Genomic DNA, 17,013 nt, shown 5'->3' on the forward strand with positions numbered 1-17,013 from the left:
TATTTTTTATGCCTTATAGCACTGGCTAGGACTTCTAATACAAAGTTAAAGACAAAAAGCAGTTTTTCACCATTAAATGTGATACTAACTGTATTTGTTTTGAGGATGCCAATTATCAGATTAGATTGCATTCTGTTCCTAGCTTACTAAGAGTTTTTAAAATCCTGAATGGATGCTGTATTTGTTAAATGCTTTTTAAAATATTGATATTATCATATGGTTTTTATTTTTTATTCAGTTGATGACTGAATTATATTTTCTTCTTGAAGATTTATTTGAGAGAGAGCATGAGAGTACACACTCAAGAGAGCAAGAGTCGGGAGAGGGGCAGAGGGAGAGAGAGGGGTCTTTTTTTTTTTTTAAGATTTTATTTATTTATTTGACAGATCACAAGTAGGCAGAGGGAGAGGGGCAGAGGGAGAGAGAGGGTCTTTTTTTTTTTTTTTTAAGATTTTATTTATTTATTTGACAGATCACAAGTAGGCAGAGAGACAGGCAGAGGGAGAAGAGGAAACAGGCTTCCCGAGGAGCACAGAGCCCGATGTGGGGCTCAATCCCAGGACCCTGGAATCATGACCTGAGCCGAGGCAGAGGTTAAAGGCAGAGACTTTAACCCAGTGAGTCACCCAGGCGCCCCTCTTGAACTCTTTCTGCTGGAGTTTTTTTTTGTAGTGAAAAGAACAAAGCAACTCTGGGTCATTTTTAGGTGTATTATGCTTTGAGTAAATGTTTTGAGGTTGTTGGACCCAGGACCCGAGGAAGGAGGGGCCTACAAATATGGAATGGGGAAAGGCAGAAATGAATACTGTGAGGGCAGATTGGAATTGAAGGTATTAATATGAATTCATTATTTTTGAAACTAGTATATGTATATGTACTTTTGCCTACATGTACATCTGTATATACATGTATGGACATGTATGTGTACATGTATTTGCATATGTGTATATATGCACATGTATTTTCTGGTAGCTCTGTCCAACAAAAAGGCTAAGAAGAAAAGAGCAGCGAGAACACTTAATTGCCAAATCTTGATCTTTAAAACTATTACCAGCACAGGGACGCCTGGGTGGCTCAGTTGGTTAAGCAGCTGCCTTCGGCTCAGGTCATGATCCCAGCGTCCTGGGATCGAGTCCCACATCGGGCTCCTTGCTCCGCAGGGGGCCTGCTTCTCCCTCTGACTCTGCCTGCCTCTCTGTCTGCCTGTGCTCTCTCTCGCTCGCTGTCTCTCTGACAAATAAACAAATAAAATCTTAAAAAAAAAAAAAATATGTTAATCCTTAAAAAAAAAAAAAAAAACTATTACCAGCACAAAGGAACCAGAGATCCTCAGAAAAATTGGCTGATTTCAGGCCCAGACAGGGTATATGCCAAGTGAACCTGTATCATTTTCCTTTTCGGTAGACTGGAAAATGTGAAAGAAAATATTTTTGGAAAAAAAAATGGGAGTGTTTCATAAGGACCCTGTTGGGTTTCCTACTGGTCCAATCTAGATTAATTTAATTGTCTAATAAATATAATAATAAATTATGAATCCGTCAAAGTAATTCATTATTCATAGTAATAAACTGATAAATTAATAGCTAAGGGAGATCTCTTGCTTACATTAGAATTCTGAGTTCTAGAATTGGTAGATTGTCAATTTGCAGATTATAGTAAAGATAAGACAGGACAAGAAACATAACAAATTGGGGGGGGGATATGGATGAGGAGAAGTTTATTTCCACAATATTAAAATGTCTCCCCACAGATGACCTTTTATTTTCGAGGTATAAAATTGGGATTATACATTGGTGACAGTAAATGAGGCAGATGGATACCATGCGATTCCAGATATGACGTCCTCAGGGGGACATATCATCATCTGTGTAGTAGTCTGGCCAAAACTGCATAACCCGAATCTAATCATGAAGAAACATTAGACAGACTCAGACTGAGGAGCATTCTACTTAATAAAAAGGGGAGGGAGCTGTATCCTTCCAAAAAAAAAAACCAATGTCCTAAAAGACAAAGGATGTAGAAATGTTCCTTTTTTTTTTTTTTTTAAAGATTTTATTTATTTATTTGACAGACAGAGATTACAAGTAGGTGGAGAGGCAGGCAGAGAAGGGAGGAAGCAGGCTCCCTGCTGAGCAGAGAGCCCAATGCAGGGCTGGATCCCAGGATCCTGAGATCATGACCTGAGCCGAAGGCAGAGGCTTTAACCCACTGAGCCACCCAGGTGCCCCAAAATGTTCCATTTTAAAGGAGGCTAAAGAGAATTACTACCTGCCCCTAGACTGGGAGGGGGGAATACTATAAAAGGACATTATTGGACCAGTTAAAAAAAAATTGGGGATGTGGATACTAGGGTATATAATAACGTTGTAATACTGTTCAGATTACTGAAGACAATGTACTATGGTTATAAAAGAGAATATTTCTGTTCTTAGGAAATGCACATTGAGTCAGTGGAGCAAAGGGCTATGGTGTATATAATTTATCCTCAGTTGGTTTAGAGAAAAAATAGTGTGTGTGTCTGTGTGAATGGAAAGAAAGTGCAAGAGAGCACATGAGCACAGATAATAAAACAAAGAGAATAACATTAACAGTTGGTGACTTTAGATATAATGGTGGTTTTGAATTCTTATATTTGCAGTTTTTCTGTAAGTCTGAAACTATTTCCAAACCAAATATTTAAAACATTTTAAAATATCTGCCCTTTATTTTTAGAGTTTCTTTATTTATAAAGAGCATGGTTCTTTGTCTGGAACCAGTTTGGAATGAACATTTTTATAATATTTTCCTGTGTGTTGGTGTTGTGTCTCTGCAAGCCAGCCATTGTTGAATATGACAGCAGTCCATGGAAAATAAATGTCACTGTGTAGACAGTCTAAAAAGTTTGGGGAGGGGAACTATTTACTATAGTGATTACTTTAAATTTCTAGAAGTATTAGTTGCAAAGTCTTCAGAGTTGTTTTCACTTAACTGTTGGAAAATTTAGAATGGTCATTTTATATAAAAAAAATCTTACTGTTGCACTCTGATTAGATTTTCTTGTTTTGTAAAATAAGAAAGATTGTAAATTTTAGCCTAAGAGTGTAGTTGTTTGTTCATTCAAAAAATGTTGGGGCACCTGGGTGGCTCAGTGGGTTAAAGCCTCTGCCTTCAGCTCAGGTCACGATTCCAGGGTCCTGGGACCGAGCCCTGCATTGGGCTCTCTGCTCAGCTGGGAGACTGCTTCCTCCTCTCTCTCTCTGCCTGCCTCTCTGCCTACTTGTGATCTCTGTCTGTCAAATAAATAAATAAAATCTTAAAAAAAAAAAAAAAGTTAACTGAATAACTCCTGTGAGCCATAACCCTTTCTAGGCATTGAAGATATAGCACCAAACCAAACAAAGCTCTTGCCCTGTGGATTTTATGTTTTTGTGGGAGGATATAAGCAAACAAGAATAGAAGTGAGATAAATGTATGTTAGTAACGCTGAAGAAAAATAAACCAGAGAGACGGATTAGGGAGGGATCTTAGGAGCAAAACTTTATGGTTTTAAGTAGAGTAGCCAGGGAAGACTTAGCCCAGGAGACATTTGGGCAGAGATCACAAGATAGTGCAGGAGTGAGGCATGCAGAGATAATCTGGAAAAGCCTCTAAGGCAGAGAGAATAGCAAATGTTAAGGCTCTGAGATAGGAGTATGCTTAGCATGAATAAGGAATAGCAAGGAGGTCAGTAGGAAAAGAGGTCAGAGGTAATGGGGCCAAATTATGTAGGTTCTTATACAGTGTTTTAAAGATTTTGGCATTTTCTCTGCTGTGAGAAGCCATTAGGAAATTTGGGGTATAGAAGTTACATTATATGAATTATGTAAGATTATCAGGATCACTGACTGCTTTGATGAGAAGAGATTGAAGTAGGGCATGGGTAGAAGTTGTGAGGCCAGTTACGAAACTATGGAAAAAATCCAAGAGAGATTATAGTTACTCTGGTCAGGGTCTTTAGATTTTGAGAAGTGGTCAGATTCTGGATGCATTTTGAAGACAAGAGTCAGTACAATTTGCTAATAGGGTGGAGAGAGGTAAGAAATTTAGTGATGAGTGTGAAGAGGAAAAACAAGCAGCGGAGGTGAGGAGTGGCTGGTGAGATAGGATGAAACCAGGGGAAACCAGGAGAGTCTTTGTTTTGGAAACCAGGTAAAGAAGGTATATCAGGGCTTGGTGAGTCCTGCCAGTCGCTGCGGATAGATCAAGTAAGTTGAGAACTGACTGGCCTTTGGATTTAACAATATGTAGGTAATCAGTGGCCTTCAAGTTCAATGGCATATTAGGAAGCAAAAGTCTAACTGGAATGTGTTCAATTTGAATTGAAGAATCTTGAAGACAGAGGGTGAGGACAACTCTTTTGTGACCTTTTGCGAAAAGGCAATCAGAAAAATTGGCATAACCTAGAGTGGTGTTTGTTTCAAAAGGTTTGTTATTATTGTTTGTTTTCTTTTTTTCTTTTTTTTAAAGATTTTATTTATTTATTTGACAGAGAGAGATTACAAGTAGGCAGAGAGGCAGGCAGAGAGAGAGAGAGAGAGAGGAGGAAGCAGGCTCCCTGCTGAGCAGAGAGCCCGAAGGCAGCAGCTTAACCCACTGAGCCACCCAGGCGCCCCTATTGTTTGTTTTCTAATGATTGGAAATATATGTATGTACTAATGGTTTGCTCTTTCTGGAGGAGGAAACTAGGAAGTTGATGATATAGGAGAGAAAAGTGGGCCTTCAAAGGTAGGGGCATGATATCTAGTATCAAAATGGAGGAGCTAGATAGACTTTGACCCAGAAAGTTCAAGTATAGTAGAAGAAGTGCGTAAGTGTGGTTCTGGAAGTTCTTTTCTGATTGTTTATGTAGGAATCAAGGCCAGCATGTAGAGTAATTCAGATTTTATGTCCCTTTTGATTTTTTTTTTCCTGTATGATGTGGTTTATCAGGTGATCTATCAGGAGGCCTGAGGAGGTATAGGAGGGCTATAGCCTTGCTTGATAAAACTTTTTTCAGACATTCAGCTTTTTGTTAGTCTTTAGTCTGTCTGATTTGTATAACACTTAGGAACAGATTCCTAAAACCCTTCTGGGGATTTTTTTTTTCTTACTGATATTCAAGCCAAGGAGTATGATTTTAAGATCCTTAGAATTTTCGTGTTAGATATAAGAGAAAAGACATATTTAGGCCAAGGAGGTGTTGGGACCTCCAAAATTGGGTACCCCAATAATGGGTGATTAAAGGAGCGAGACTGTTAGAAAGCGAAGGTCACATCAAGCATCAGGAATCAGACCAACCATCAAACAGACTGGTCGGGGCACCCCTACAGAAAGGATGACCCCTCCCTGCTTTCCAGACTAACTTTTATAGAGCAAAGGCCATGTGGTTGGGCCTGGCCACACACAGGTGGCCAATGAGATTGTAACACACAGGAAACGCCACCGTGATGCTAGGCGACCAATTGAATTACAATTTACCCTAGTAGACATTTGAACCAGCCTATCACCTAGTTCAAAATTGGTGCCCAAACTGTGCCCAAAGGGCGGGGCCCATACTCCTTCGTAGCTAGGAGACAGTATGGGCCTCCACTGATTGAATACCTCCACCTGGCCTGACCAACCCTTGTATTTGGACTTTGTTACCTGGGACTGGTTTCCTGGACTTGATTTTAAATAAGCTCCCCTGGGGGCGGGGGTGGGGTGGGGTGGGGGGCAAGGTCAATTTAAACTTTACAGCAAAATGGCAGTTCAACCTGGGTGGGGCTGCTCTGGCTGAATAGGCCCTTACAGAGGTACAGCTAATTGTCTAGCCAAGTTTGGAGTCAGGATCTCTGTTGTCTTCTAATTTATAAATTTTTGAAATTCAGTTTTTATACCTGTGTGCATATTCATACATTCAAACTCACCCCTTTGGTAAATAACTGACTTACTCTAAATCGGAGGCAATCAAAGCAGGAAATAAAAATATGTAAAATGTCAGGGTCAAAATGAGAACTCTGTCTAAAGTATGACTTAAATTGTGTTTTGTATAAAGCTGCTGCTTGAGTTTATATTGCATATTGCAATTAGAATGTATTGAAATCATGTCAATGCATTTGTCCTTGGCTGAGTTTGTATTAAAATAAAGGATTGTAGGAGTGCCTGGGTGGCTCAGTCCTTAAAGCATCTGCCTTCCGCTCGGGTCATGATCCTGGGATCCCGAGGTCCTGGGATCCAGTCCTGCATTTGGCTCCGCGCTGGCAGGAAGCCTGTTTCTCCCTCTCTCACTCCCCCTGCTTGTGTTCCCTCTCTGGCTGTCTCTCTTTCTCTGTCACTAAATAAATAAAATCTTAAAAAAAAAAAAATAAAGCATTGTAAAACAGGATTATGTAATATTCTAGATTTCTGGTATTTTAAGACATCTGTAGATTGCATTAATATACAAAAACATTTGGTCCTGTAGTTCGCTGTTACCCATTCTGTCTGGCCTCCTACTGTTCTGTTTCTGCTGCTGCTGCTTTTTTTTTTTTTAAGATTTTATTTATTTATTTGACAGATATCACAAGTAGGCAGAGAGGCAGGCAGAGAGAGGGGAGGAAGCAGGTTCTCCTCAGCAAAGAGCCCAACGTGGGGCTTGATCCCAGGGTCCTGGGATCATGACCTGAGCTGAAGGCAGAGGCTTTAACCCACTGAGCCACCCAGGCGTCCCTCTTTCTGCTTCTTTATCTCAACACTTGCCTGTACTAGTAGTTCAAAATGGGTAAAACCAAATAATCATCTAAAATACTAAAATTTCTATGAAACAATAAGTGGGAACAAACAACTGAGAGGAAGTGGCAAAATATGTGAATAGGCATTTCATAAAAGAGGAAACATGAGTTAGCCAATAAATCTGAAGAAATGTTCAGTATCTTTAATCAACAGGAAAAAGCAAAGTTTGACCACAGTTCGATGCCATTTTATACCCTCAGATTAAGTTAGCATTACTAAATATTGGATGTGGTTCAATAAAACAGGTAGTTCAGTATGAATGGGTAGTTGCTGATGGGATTATAAATTGGGGAAAATAAAAATTGGCATCATCATGAAAAATTGAATGTATGCATATTTCTCAACTCCTGGGCATAAACATAAGAGAAACTTTGGCACATGGAGCATAGGACTTGTGTATGAGAACTTTTATAACAGAAATGCTTATAATAGAAAAAAAAACCTGGGGGTAAAATAAGATACTATTGTAAGGAAAATGGATAATTATGCTATATTTATCATATACCTGCGTGTATATATATCTGCATATATCATATGTATGCAGAATTATTTTTCAGTGAAAAGGTACGAGCTACAACTAATGCCAACAACATGGATGAATTTTTAAAACATAATATTGAATGAAAAAGTCTCAAACCCTAGAAGATGGGAGCTGTTTAATATCCTTTCCACAGAATTCAAAAGCAAATAAAATGAAACACTATGTTGTTGAGGGATATGTATGTATGTGATAAAAACTATTTAAGATTTTATTTATTTATTTGAGAGAGAGCGAGCAAGAGAACATAAGCACAAACAGGGGGAGCAGCAGGCAGAGGGAGGAGCAGACTCTCCACTGAGCAAGGAGCCGGATTGGGACTTGATCCAGGATTTTGGGATCATGCCTTGAGCTAAGGCAGCCACTTAACTGACTGAGCCACCCAGGTATCCCTGTGATAACCTTTTTTTTTTTTTAAAGATTTTGTTGATTTGAGAGAGAGGGACTGCCTGTGGGGAGGGGCAAGAAAGGGCAGGAGAAAGAATCTGAAGCCAACTGAGCACATAGCCAGGTGCAGGGCCTGATTTCCCTACTATAAGAACATGACCAGAGCCGAAGCCAAGAGCCACCCAGCCACCCCCTGCAACACTGTGATACACTTTTAAAAAAACCAAGTAATGATAAACACAGAGGACTGCATAGCAGTTACTGTAGGCAGAAGGGATGAGAGAGGTGGGGCATGGGAGGGGCGAGCAAGTCAGGAAAACGTGACCAGTCAATTCTATTTAGGTCCTTGAGTGGTGGTAGGTATCTGGGTGTTCACTCTTTTACTTTGAATTTAAAACATTTTATAAGTGACTGTTGTATGTAACAAGAAGTTAAAATATAGGGAAGCCATATTCTCAAGTCACACATTAGGAGACGTGTCATCTCTTTTGTTTATTCACTTAAGAGCCACTTGGTTTTTCACTAGAGGTATCTTGTTTTAAAGTGTTTTATCTGATTAAGCCTGTGTCTGCCATCTGTCAGATCACTTAGTAGCAACTTGTTGGGTGAATAACCACCTGAATGATTTGGGATAATAATTCAGGATTCTTCTTTAAAACTACCTAAGAGGTACATTTTGAAAAAATACTTTTCTTTCCATCTCCAGATAGACCATAAAACTAGGTTATTGTTTGTAGGCTTTTGAATGATAATTAACTGTATATTTGAAGGAAGTATTTCTTTTCCTTTTTTTTTTTTTTAAAGTAAAACTCTTGGGGGCACCTGGGTGGCTCAGTCAGTTAAGCGTCTGCCTTTGGCTCAGGTCATGATCCTGGTGTCCTGGGGTTGAGTACTACATCCTGCTCAGTGGGGAGTCTGCTTTTCCCCTTCCTTTCCACTGGTGCTTTCTCTCACTATCTCTGTATCTCTCAAATAAATAAATAAAATATTTCAAAAAATAAAGTAGAACTCTCTTTTAACTATTTTTTAAAAGTAATCTTTACACCCGTTATGGGGCTTGAACTCAACCCGATATCAAAAGTCACATGCTCTACTGACTGAGCCAACCAGGTGCCCTTTGAAGGCAATATTTCTGATTATGTTTTAACTGTTATTAGCATGATCAGAGAGATTAACAAATACAGGACATAAACAAATAGTTGATCAGAAAAACAGAATGTTGCTAAAAGAGGAAGCTGTTTTCAGGTATATTGATTTATAGTTAGAAGGCTTATGGGAATTATTCCAGGCTCCTCATTTTTGAATAAAGGCACTTTGGGACCAAGGAAGTAATTGATTAAGATCATAGAACTTGTTGAGTACAGAGTTAGGCAAGACCAGAATCTAGATCTCATATTCATATACTGGTGTTTTCATATTGAAATACTGAATGGTAAATAAAATAAACGTTGTTTTCAAAACTTTTTTTTTTTAAACCATGATGGGGCTTGAACTCACAACTCCAAGATCAAGTGTTGCATGCTCTGCTGATGGACCATCGTGTCCCAAATAAAACAAACATTTAAATATCCTGTATAAGACATGCTAAGTAACTCAAGGTTGGGTTATAACTATTCAGGGAGGAAGCATTGTTTTCTGATTTTAACTTAAAACAAATGACATTTACCTTTAGATACATGACAAATATACCTAGAAAACTAATATGAATTTTTTGCTTTTTTGGCTCATATTTGGTTTTCCAAAAAGAGACAGTGTGATCTGTGTTATACAAATGAATACTGGACTGGATATGGGAAGAATTAGATTCTGAACCTGGCTCTGCCACTAAGTAACTTGAGTTGTCATTGATTCTTTGCATAACTTTTCCTGGTCTCAGTAAAGCGAAGAAGCCGAACCAGATGGTTTATAGAGACCAAATTTAAATGACTCGATATTCTTTATGGATTTCAGATAGCAGATTTTATCTGTCTTAAATAAATCATTGTCATGTGTTCTGCTGTTAAACTGTTGCCAACAAATAAGATACAGAAGGAATCAGTAGAAAACAGAATGACTTATTATGCCAAAACATGCTCTGAAAGTAAACTGGGTTTTCTTTTTCCTTTCATCACAGGTATAATACTTCTCCACGTCTGCTTCAGGAAGAAAGTGCCTGCCACTCCTATTGTTTCTACGCAGGTTCATGCCAGCCCAGAACAGAGAATCAGGTCAGTTTTATGATTGTTTTATCTGTCAAACAAGGTGCCAGGAGCAAGAATCGTGATAGTCTTTCTCACATCATTGCACTGTAGCAAGACCACTGAACTCTGATTCAGAAGAGCTGGGTTTCAGTCCTTCTTTACCACTAATGGCTGGGTAAGCTTAGGCACACCTGCTTTCCTGAATGGCTTATAGTTTTCTGCACCAAAAAAAAGCGATATGTTAGAACAAATAATCTTCAGTTTCAATGTTGGCTTTAAAACATTATTATTTTTATTGTAGGTGCCTACATAGAATAAAATCATGGTGTTTATTTTTTTTTAAAGATTTTATTTATTTATTTGACAGAGAGAGATCACAAGTAGGCAGAGAGGCAGGCAGAGAGAGAGAGAGGAGGAAACAGGCTCCCCGCTGAGCAGAGAGCCTGATTCGGGACTCGATCCCAGGACCCTGAGATCATGACCTGAGCCGAAGGCAGCGGCTTAACCCATTGAGCCACCCAGGCGCCCAAATCATGGTGTTTAAAACAACATTTTTTTTTTTTTCTGGAAAAATCTAGCTGTAAGTGTAGGCTTTGGAACTGTTACTATCTGTTCTGTTGTAATTCCTATGAATGACTAGTTTAAGTGGTGAGCTATGTTGTGAGGCACTTGAGAGTACCACTGCTTTAGGTTTTTTTAGTTTTTTACTTGGCTTTATTGTTACTAAAAAGCATGAGGTTGTTAGTCCTTCAGTAACATTCTTCAGTTTTAGAGAGGGTACCTGTTTGACCATGTTTGTTCTCTATTGATTGTACTTGTTACAATTCAAATAGATTAAGCAAAAAAGGGGAGTTATCAGATGTTTGGGTGTATATCCCAGGGGACACCAGAAGATCCAGGGACAGGCAAATGCAGCAAAGATGTACAAGAAGAACCCAAGAACCAAATGCAGTCAGGTTTTCCTCATGCTGTCAGTGAGCGCCTCTCCTATGTGTCTGTCTCACTGTCTTTGGAGAACTGGCTTTCTTCATTTTCTCTTCTTTGTCATGGGAAACAAGTTGTCACCACTTCCCTCACTCTTTGTCCTATAGTTTAGACTCCAGAGAAAGGCTGACGCTTAATTATTTCCCAAAACAGACTGATTCTCCCCCCCCCACCAGTGTTCGGTTTCCTTTAATGACCCCCATCTCCCTGAAGGGCAGGTATAGGCAGCTAGGCAATGGCTAGAGATGTTCACTTAGAGATCTTGCCCTGATTGCCCACATGCTGGAAGGCCCTCTCCCAGGAGAAGTACTCTGGAACCATTGCCTAGGTCTTAGACTCTTGATTCTTAAGTAGGGTACCCCAGAATATGTTGTACCTTGGTCATTTTAAAACTTGGCAATGACTTTCTTGACATATTTGTTTCAAATCCTATTCTCTGAAAAAGGATCTGATTTATTCCTCCTAAAATGCAGATGACTCATAATAGAGTGTTACCCCTTCCAGGTGTATTTATATTGTAATTGGGATCAAACATTAACCTAAAGTTGTATTTCCCAAACTGTGTAGAAGTGAAACCTTGACTTCCAATATATAACAATGATTAACGTAGCTGAGAGAAAAGCATCAGGGATTGAAAGGCAGAGTTTTAGGGTTTAAGGAGTGGGAGAGAAGGAGCAACAGTGTTTGTGTAGTCAGAGAAGGGTGGATAGATAATCATACAAATATTTCTAAGGTAGCCACGTTATAAAATTGAATATAGCAAATAGAAGAAAAGCTTTTCTACTTAACTTCCTAAAAAAAAGTTGTGAAGGTAAGAGAAAGGACCATTAGGTTTAATCTAAGCTCAGCTACTATGATTTTGCTTAAATTCTTTATACTCTGTGTACCTCAGTTTACTAAATCCAGGCCAGTCACCAATTATGTAACTTAACTTCTAGACATCAGTTTCTTCATCTTAATATTGGAATTGATGATGTTGATACCTCAAGTTTCTTGTGTGGAATTACTGTATGTTAAGTGTCCTAAACAGCTCCTACCACATCAGTATCCTCAGTTATTGAAATGAGTGGATTAGATTATATGATTGCTGAAGTCCCAGCTGACTTTAAAAAAAAACTCTGTGGTCTAAGATTATTCTGATACTATTAATGTCTTTTTTCAGAATTAAGACTTGGAAGCTTTGGCCATCCACTTGAGCTCTGCATAAAGGCTAATTTTGGTACTGCCAATAAAAGTTGCTTTGAATCAAGTATATGTATTTGTTCTCTCTGGCCATATGTATTAATATGTTAGAGCTGCTATAACAAATTACTACTAACTGGGTGGCTTAAACAGAAACTTATTTTTAGTGTTATGGTCTGGAAGCCAAGAATCTGAAATCAAGGTGGCAGCAAGAGAGGTTCCTTCCGAGGTCCTTGAGGGAAGGCTCTATTCCAGGTCTCTTTCTTTTCTCTGTCACTTTATATCATCATCCTTCTCTGTGTGTCTTTCTCTGTGTCCAAATTTCCCCTTTTTATAAGGATACCAGCTCATGTTGGATTAGGCCCCATCCTAATGACCTCAGTTTAACTTGATTACCTCTGTAAAACCTGTCTCCAAAAAAGGTCACATTCTGAAGTACTGAGGATGAGGACTTCAACATAGGAATTTTCAGAGGTACACATTTCAACCCATAGCACTACATAACAAATTACATCAAAACTTCGTGACTTAGGACAACAAATGTTATGTTAAAGCTTTTGTCTGTTAAGAATCTAAGCTGATTCCTCTGGTTCAGGTCCCTCGCAGAGCTGCATTCAGCATGTCCACAGGGTTTTGGTTTCATCTGAGGGCTCTGGGGAAGGATCTGTCTCTAATTCACTCAAGTGATTGTTGGGCTGAGGGCCCCAGTTCCTCATATTGGCTGTTTGCCAATAACCTACTAATGTTCCTTTATAAAGGTTCCATATGAACCTTTTGTTTTGTAATGTAATCATGGAAGTGGTAACCCATTATTCCCTTTTCTCTTCATTGAGAGTGAGTCACTGTGGCCCTTGGGTGGCTCAGTTAAGCCTCTGACTCTTGGTTTTGGCCCAGGTCATGATCTCTGGGTCATGGAATCAAGCCCTATGTCATGTCCGGTACTCAGCACAGATTTTGCTTTGTCCATCTCCCCCTACTCCTCCCGCTGCTTCCATGTGCTCTTTCTCAAATAAATAAATAAAATCTTTAAAAAAAAATTCTTAAAAAACAAAGCAAAACAAAAGTGAGTTATTAGGTCTAGCCCATCTCAGGAGAGAGGATTATATAAGGCTGTTACACTAAGAGGTGGGGTTATTGGGAACCATCTCTGAAGTTCCCTACAATAGTACATAAAAATGAGGGAAGAAGAAAATATGCTAGGTGGAAGAATACATAAGTTATTTGATATTATTCAGAAAGCTTAAGTCTTCAACTTTTTTTTTTTTTTTTTTAAGTAATCTGTACTCCCGTTATGGGGCTCGAACTCATGACTCCCAAGATCAGTAGTCACATGTTCCACTAACTGAGCTAGCTAGGCATGCCTAGTCTTCAACTGTAAACAGAAGTTAATACTCATATGCCATGACTTTGTAAGAAGAAAGTACCTCCTTACTCTTACAAAAAAAAAAAAGAAGAAACATAACTTTTATCTTCAATTTCCCTTTTTTTTTAAAGCAAAGTGGTGTTTGTTTTGTTTCAGTTCACTAAATCAGTTATTTTTTGGTCCTTTGTAGAAATCCTCACACAGTACCTGACTTTTCACTTTGCTGAGTTGTTAAACTGTTATTTCTCATAAAATATCCAAAGGCCAAATCTTATTTCTCTAAAAAGATTGAAGAATCAGAGGTCATTAGTAAGATTACTTTAATTTTATCAGCTTTACTACAGTGGCTTTTTACAACTAAGTTACATTTTAAGTTGGTAGAAATTGTCAGACATTTGTAAGGATATTTAATACACCATATTGGGAAATTATAATCATAATTACTTATACAGAATGTAGTGGCCCAGTCATGCCTGCACTGTATACCAGCTAGTGGTTCTTAATATTTACACTGATGGGGGCATACTTGGAAAATATGCTTATGGGTTCATTTTTGTAATCTTTGTTTGGGAAGGCAGTATGGTATATTATTTTTAATCCACACTAGATTTGGAAGTTTAAGTCATTTCATGCTGTACAAAAGTAAAATGAGTATGAATTCAATAGAATTTTTATGTGATATCTGTTTTTACTTGTTGGCGGGGTGTGATTTAACAGAGACCATACAGAATTTTAAATTGAAGACTTTCTTTTGATACGTACAGTGGATTGGGAAATGCATTCTTATTTTTGAGCAAATGATAATTTTTTTTCTTAGAAAGAAAGCTCAACTGCATTGATTATGACAGAGAGGAAGTTTTATTTATTTATTTTTAAAGATTTTATTTGTTCAAGAGAGAAAGAGAGCATGCACTAGACAGCATGGGCCAGGGAAGAGGCAGAAGTTGTCTCCACACCAAGCAGGAACCTTTACATGGGGCTCTATCCTGCAACCCTGGGATCATGATCTGAGCTGAAGGCAGATGCTTAACCCACTGACCCACCCAGGTGCGCTGAGATAGAGAGGAAGTTTTAAACTTACGCTCTTAGGTTTCTTTGTTAACAGGATATTGAACTGTGAGTTTTGTGTATAATTTGTCTTTTTATTATGAAAATTTCTGGGAGTAGATTTATGACTAGATTTGGGACTTTAGACTCTCTGAAGAAAATAGTGTTGAGTATTTTACGGTTTAAAAAAATATCACCCAGAAATGAAAGTTTATATAGAATGCATTCTATCTAGAAAGATATATTGAAAGAGTTTAAAAAGTTCAAGAAATGGTACTCAATACAGTATGAAAAGTACAGGTATATTTAATGTGAAGCTTTTAAAGTACAAAGTTTCAAAAGTTTTTATAATCAGAAAAAAATACAAGTTGAAAAGTAAAATAGCACTAATTTAGGGTATTGGGATTTTAAGTTTTAATTCAGTTCTCCTATTTCAAGAAATGATACCTAAAGTTTGGAACTTAAAAGTATAAATAATTTTCATCACATTTTATCCCCTTTTGTGATCCCCCTGCCAGCAGACTTTTGGTTATTGACTAGAACTAGAGGTTTCTCTGACTTTGTCTTTGAGTTATTTTTGACCCTGAGTATCCCTTATTTGGCTCTTGTTTTGAGGACAAATTATGTATTGATCTTCATTGATACTATGATTTAAAAAATTGTATAAAGTTTAAAAGCAGGGATGAGTGAAAATTGCTGTTTTGGTGAAGGTACCAAACTTACCCATATTTCTAAGTTTAGATCATGATGTCGTTGCTTGTATCTCTTTGCCCTCGCATATACGTGTCTTAATTTCTCTTATTTCCTCATCTGTAAAGTGGGTTTATTAATAGTATTTGATAGAAGTATCATAAGGGTTAAAGGAGGATATGCTTGCAAAGTCCTCAACGGTATACCTAGCACATTGTAAATAAAAGCTAAATTTGTTAGCTGCCATTCATTGTTGCAAGCAATGGCCTTAAGTTACTTTTACCTCTGAATTTTTGAATGTTAAAATATAAATAGAATGCTGTCCTGCTAATGATAGTATATAGCACTTAATGTTTCGTTGATTACACAGCGTATTAGCAAGCCTATTGTCTTTATTTTTGTAAAGTAGAATAGAGTTTGCATAAAAGGATGAGTTTAGAGCCACTGCTAAAGTTATTGACTTAGGAAGGGGAAGAAGGGAATGGAGGAAATAAGTATGCTGTTTTCACTATAGGTCTGAGGAGCTGTTTTGGCGTTACATATCTCTAACACAGGGAGGTCAACTTTTCTTTCTTTCTTTCTTTCTTTTTCTTTTCCTTTTTTTAAAAGATTTTGTTTATTTTTTTGTCAGGGAGAGAGAGAATGAGCACAGGCAGACTGAGTGGCAGGCAGAGGCAGAGGGAGAAGCAGGCTCCCTGCTGAGCAAGGAGCCGGATGTGGGACTTGATCCCAGGACACTGGGATCGTGACCAAAGCTGAAGGCTCAATGAACTGAGCCACTCAGGCGCCCCAACTTTTCATTTTTGTTTTCTTTTTAGACTCTTACTGCTAGCCACCCCCTTCTGTTTTTTGTTCTGTTTTGTCCTGGGAGGAGGGAGTGGGAGAAGGCATCCCTATACCCTTCACAGTCTTGTGAAGGATGTGTCTTCTTAGCTGTGATTGGATTGCCCCTTGTCTCAGTTTTCTGAAGATGTTTACTACAGGCTGCTGTTTGGTGTATTAACCTGCTTGTGAGATGACTGTCGCCACTTGGGAGCATCCTAAGAGAGCTAAACACCTTCTCCTTGTAGAGGAAGGATCTATGCTTAAGTTAAGGGAAATGTGGAATTTCGGAGGAAATCTTCTGTCTCTTGTTCACGTATGTTTTGCTCCTAATTTGGCGAGAGGTCAACTTTACCTTGCCTGAGCACTTTTTTTTTTTTTTTTGGTGCTTTATGTGAATAAAAAATAAGAAGGCCTCCACTCTCCTTAATAGTTTGTAATTTGGAAGTTTTGTACAACAAATGGTATAGAAAGAGGAAAGGAAATGAGAGGAAACCTAAAGCATAATCTCTCAAGCTGTTTTACTGTCTTCCTTTTGTGTGGTGATAGAGGAACCTCAAAGAGCCTAGCCTAGGAGCATGTGGGGGGACTCAGTTAAGCATCTTCCTCTGGTTCAGGTCATGATCTCAGGGTCCTGGGGTCCAGCCCCATTGGGCTCCCTGCTCAGTGGGAAGTCTATTTCTTGTTCCCTCTATCCCCCACTCTTACCACACGTGCATGCACGTGCTATCTCTCAAATAATTAAATAAAATCTTAAAAAAAAAAAAAAACTTAGAGGCATATATATATATATATAAAATATCTTTTTATCCAGTCATCTGTTGATGGTCATCTAGGCTCTTTCCATAGTTTGGCTATTGTGGACATTGCTACCATAAACATTGGGGTGCACGTGCCCCTTCGGATCACTCACTACATTTGTATCTTTAGGGTAAATGCCCAGTAGTATGATTGCTGGGTCATAGGGTAGCTCTATTTTCAGCTTTTTGAGGAACCTCCATACTGTTTTCCAGAGTGGCTGCACCTGCTTGCATTCCCACCAACAGTGTAGGAGGGTTCCCCTTTAAAGAATG

General features: G+C 38.5%; 1 protein-coding gene across 4 annotated transcripts in view; it reads left to right on the top strand.

Moving 5' to 3' along the window:
• The window catches only part of WDFY3 (WD repeat and FYVE domain containing 3), a 278,171-nt gene that overhangs the window by 22,565 nt on the left and 238,593 nt on the right, over positions 1-17,013 (top strand). For all 4 annotated transcript variants that reach the window (XM_059173438.1, XM_059173447.1, XM_059173443.1 and 1 more), the window contains exon 2: positions 9,786-9,879. The gene's annotated coding sequence lies outside the window, so the exon portion shown is untranslated. The remainder of the gene's footprint in view (positions 1-9,785; positions 9,880-17,013) is intronic.

This window comes from Mustela lutreola, chromosome 1, assembly GCF_030435805.1.
Source record: "Mustela lutreola isolate mMusLut2 chromosome 1, mMusLut2.pri, whole genome shotgun sequence".
NCBI lineage: Eukaryota > Metazoa > Chordata > Mammalia > Carnivora > Mustelidae > Mustela > Mustela lutreola.